Here is a 5,273-nt window from a genome sequence, read left to right as displayed (position 1 = left end):
TGTTGTCTTGTGTTGTACGGTCCTGATAAATCCTTTAACTGCTAGTAACTGCTAGTGTATTACTCTAAGCAAATCCAAAGATTACTTGAAAGTTCTTAGGTCCAATCTTAGTTGTTTCCTAAAACTAAATAAAGGAGATCAAGTGGATTGTGAGTTGATGATGTTTTGTTATAGCCTAATGGGTTCGGAGTGCAAAACGACTATTTCATAATTCCATGTTACATTCTTCAAAAACTCATTAGTCTAACAGTTAAGCTAGGTCCAGAAGCTAGTTTGAATTAGCAAGTTGATAATACAGAAACTGAACAGATACGTTGCTATGGGCTATACATAGATAAGGTTTGAGTCACTCCTTAAGTGTAGGTCTATAAGATCTACTTGTTTTATCATCTGCCAAAAAAAACACCATAAATCAGTTGGCTTGGTAATATAACGACACACCTGTAAAAGAGAAAACCCTTAGTCACGTGTAGTACATAAAACCAAAGGACACTTCCATGAAAATGTTAAGTTTCATTCATATGTCAAGAGAAAAAAACTTTGCACTGCATTGATTGCTGCACTTGATTTTTCACAGGAAATTACATCATTCATCCACCAGACACAAGGTGTGCTCAAAAAAGCATTCAAGCATTTAATTTTCATTTTAGTTAGCTGGAGTAAGATGTTCTGGTAAAGAGATAAGGGAACACGGTAACACTTTAGAATAGGGAACACTTATTCACTATTAACTATGACATTTCCCACAATAAATTCCTAATTTGCTGCTTATTAATATTTAGTTAGGTAGTTGTTAAATTTAGGTATTGGGTAGGATTAGGGATGTAGAATAAGGTCATGTAGAATAATGCATTAATATGTGCTTAATTAGTACTAATAAATGGTATATATATTCTATTAATATGCATGCTACAGTAATAAGCAACTAGTAAAGAAACCGTAAAATAAAGTGTTACCGGGAACACATATTCACTATTGACTTAATTTGCTGCTTATTAATAGTAAGCTAGTTTAGTTACAGTGGAGGGTTAATGGTCATGTAGATTAAGGCATTAATATGTAATTTATAAATACTAATAATCAGCCTGTATGCCGGTGATATGCATACTAAAAAGCGACTAGGTAATAGTGAATATGTGTTTTCTAATCTAAAGTGCTCTCCCAGTTTAGCTGGTTGAACTGAGCAGCACAATATTCTGAGAGACCAGCTAAGACAGCTTTAGGTTTGAGAGGTTGAGAGGTTTTTTTTCAGCAGGTTTTGTTATTCCAGTAATTGCTTAGAAAAGCTGGACTGGCCCGAGTAAAGCTAACCAACCCAAACCTAAACCCCACTAAACACCGTTGGGGTGGATTGTAGCATTGAGATTGGCTGATGCTTTTGTGACACTAAGGTTGTTTTGTTGCATATAAACTGAAAAGGCACTATAAACTTGTTTTTAGCACAGTATTGTTTGTAAAAGGCTTTTATGAAGCATTGTAGAATGTTCTCTATAGATCTGCAGTTTTTTTTTTACGCATTATGCTGTGTGAATGCACAACACAAGCCTAAAAGTGTAAAGCATCTCACTTTTTGCAGAAACACTAAACACACATTACACTTTACTTTTTTGTAGTTATAATCCAGTACTTTTCACAATTTGAGCTTTTGTTTGATTAATAGTGCAACTTCAATGGATATTATGTTTTAGTGGTTGAGTCTGTATAAAGCATAGTTTATTTGGTATGTTTCCAATAATAATCATCTTATATCGTAGTGTTTTCCTTATTATAGGGAAACTTGAAAACTGTGTTTAAATCTTAAATCTGTTTAAATCTTTTTATTGGGGAATTCTTCACCTAAATTCTTTCCAAATATAATGACTTTACCATTTATTCCAACCACAACTGCTGTTGACTTTTATTAAATAAAGTTAGTTTTTCTAAGACAGAATTTGAATATTAGTCCAAAATGGAATAGTAGGGGCGGAGAACATATGCAGGAGAGTGCCTTCCTCAATCACATAGTAGGAAGACATCTGAAAAAATTACTTGTAGCTTTGTTTTATAATAATGAAGTCTGTGAAGGGTCGTAAATTGGATAAGGCAATGCTTAGGCTTGACAGAGCATTTATGAATATGCTCCAGTACATTCACTCGGTGCCCATCACTTATCTTCTCGCAGTGCCCGTAACTTAAGTTTCCATTGTGAACTTATCTCTAGATCACAAAGTATGTCTTGTGTAACAATGGATTATAAAGTTTAGAAATCACGTATAAAGTATAAAGTGAATGATAAAGTATAGTTATCAATATCCCCATTCACTACAACTGGTCAAAACTGAAAATTCTGTCATCATTTACTTATTGTCAAGCTGTTCCAAACCTGTAAGAATTTAATTCTTCTGCTGTACACAAAAGAAGTTATTTGATGAATGAAATGAAACAATTGTTGGTCCCCATTGACTTGTGTATGTATGTTTGTATGTCTGTGTGTATTTATTTATTTAACTTGAGGATGAGTAAATGATGATAGAATTTTATTTTTTAGGTGAATTACCGCTTTAAAGTGGCTCTTCTGGATTGTGTGTGTCTCTTTTGGTCACAACAGTGACACATTTAAAAATGGTGTTCAGACGTTTTTCTGATGTCTGAACTCTATCTCCAGTTTATAATTATAATTATTTATTTATTACTTTTATATATTCTAATAATTCCAGGACAAAACCTTATTTTGACCTTATTTTAAAACATTTTTGAAGCATTGATGTATTTTAAAAGTAGTCAATGTACAGCTTGTGTAGCAGTATAGATTTACTCTCCCCTGAAAATTACTCAGCATACAGCCATTATTGTCAAAATAGCTGGCAACAAAAGTGAGTACACCCTAAGTGATAACAGCAGTATGTTGTTTAACCATGCAAAGCCACATGTCCCAGTCATCATGTTTATGTTTTTGTCTGCTTGACAGGACCATACAAAGTTGTGTATCTTGTATTGGAGCAGTTAAAATTTGGTGCTTTAAGTACAATCTCTCATACTGACCACTGGATGTTCAACATGGCATCTCATGGCAAAGAACTCTCTGAGGATTTGAGAATTAGAATTGTTGCTCTCCACAAAGATGGCCAAGGCTATTAGAGGTTCAGTAACACCCTGAAACCGAGTTACACTACAGTGGTCAGGGTTGTTTCCAAGATAGGTTACAGGCCTTGCAAGGGTCGATTAACAAAGTTGAGCACTCATTCTGTGCGTCAGGTGCAGAACCTGGCATCAAAAAACAGATGCATGAGTGCTGCCAGCATTGCTTTAAAGGTTGCAGAAGTAGAAGGTCAGCTTGTCAGTGCTCAGATCATATGCCGCACACTGCAACAAGTTGAGTTATGTTGAGTTATTTTCAGAGGACAGTAAATCTATACTGCTATACATTCTGCACATTGACTACTCTAAAATATATCCAAGTTTCATTTCTATAGTATTGTCCCTTCAGAAGTGATACTAAAATGGTTGCTAACATGTGAGGGGTGTACGCACTTTTGTGACATACTGTGTATTTATGACTGCAGCAATGAGTAACAAAATTACATATAAAAATTGAGTACGTCAAACTGACATAAATGATTTAAAAAAAAGAAAGTGAGTCGACATAGGTAAATATGATTAATGTTTCCTCATTCCATGTGGACATGTAAGTGCTCTTTTTAAGGTGTGGTTTGACCTTAAATTAATGTTTCATGTTTCAAGACCAAGTTTAAAAGAGTATTTTATATTGGTTAATTCTCATCACTTTTGCATGCATGGTCAAACACCAGTTATTACTATTATTATTTTTGATTTAGCTTTATATGTATCAGTTTAAGTTTTAATTATTTTGCTGTGTGCATTTGTAATTTAATTTATTTATTATTATTATTATTTATACTCATATAGCTTTATTTTTCAGTTTTAGTCCTAGAAATGACTTGGAGAAATTTACTAAGTTTTTAAATGAAAATTTAAAATTGGTTATACACCATTTTTCTGTCAGTGTGTTCTGAAAATTGAGAAATTAAGAAATCTTTTTCCTGTATAATTTCACATATGAACCTTCAATCTTGTTTGCTAAAGGTTACAACACTTACATTTAAGTAAGTTTTTTTTTTTTGTGAATTGCTAAAAAGAACATTCTGATTCATGTGTGCAATCAAACACTGTACAACACTATTCTACTTTTAACTCCTCTATTCATGCGGCAAATTAAAATACACCACCCATCCATAAAACAGACACGCTACTGATAAATTTAATTAGGCTTATAAATACATTTTCCAACTCTCATAAGATTTAAAAAAATCTTGTGAAGCAGGTTCACTACATTTATACACAAACATCAAAATCTGAACAGCATGTTCTAAGCCATTTACATATTTAAAGTCATAGCAAAACTCTAAAAGCAGGCTACTTCAGACAACTTCTTTTTTTAATCTGCGTATTTCTTAAACTGACCTCAGAATGAAGCCCTCTGACAAATAATACAATACATTGAGGTAAACCTGTAATATACATCAGCACATTGCTTGCTGTAAAGGAGTTACACAATTGTGTCAACATTTTTAGCTTCTGATCAGTTGAGCAGAAATTAAACAAGGAAGACTTTTCACTTTAAGTCTCGATGTATGTTCCTCATGCCAGATCATTTATTAATTTCTTATGTTAGCTGATCGTTCGTTCTCAGTGACAAGTAGATCCAGATAAAGTGTGTTTACAACAGATTTAATGATTACAGAATTCACTTTCAGTGTCTGTGTCCCCTCATTCATCTTTCATCAGTGCTCTATTGTCTATCTATTATGCAATAAGGAAATGTTAACCATGCATTGTCAGTTTCAACCCATGCTGAAACACCTAACACTTGTGGGGCAGCCGTGGCCTAATGGTTAGAGAGTTGGACTTGTAATCCAAAGGTTGCAGGTTCGATTCTCAGGTCCGGCAGGGATTGTAGGTGGGGGGAGTGAATGTACAGCACTCTCTCCACCCTCAATACCACGACTGAGGTGAGTCCCTTGAGCAAGGCACCGATCCCCCAACTGCTCCCCGGGCGCCGCAGCAATGGCTGCCCACTGCTCCGGGTGTGTGTTCACGGTGTGTGTGTGTTCACTACTGTGTGTGTGCACTTGGATGGGTTAAATGCAGAGCACAAATTCCTAGTATGGGTCACCATACTTGGCCTCACCTCACTTCCTTTCCTTAATATATGTGTACTTAAAAGAAAATGCAATGTCACATTTTCACTACTGAGATGCAAACAAATCATAAAC

Source organism: Garra rufa, chromosome 20 (assembly GCF_049309525.1).
Source record: "Garra rufa chromosome 20, GarRuf1.0, whole genome shotgun sequence".
In the NCBI taxonomy this organism is placed as follows: domain Eukaryota; kingdom Metazoa; phylum Chordata; class Actinopteri; order Cypriniformes; family Cyprinidae; genus Garra; species Garra rufa.
Note: the sequence above shows the minus strand (reverse complement) of the source record.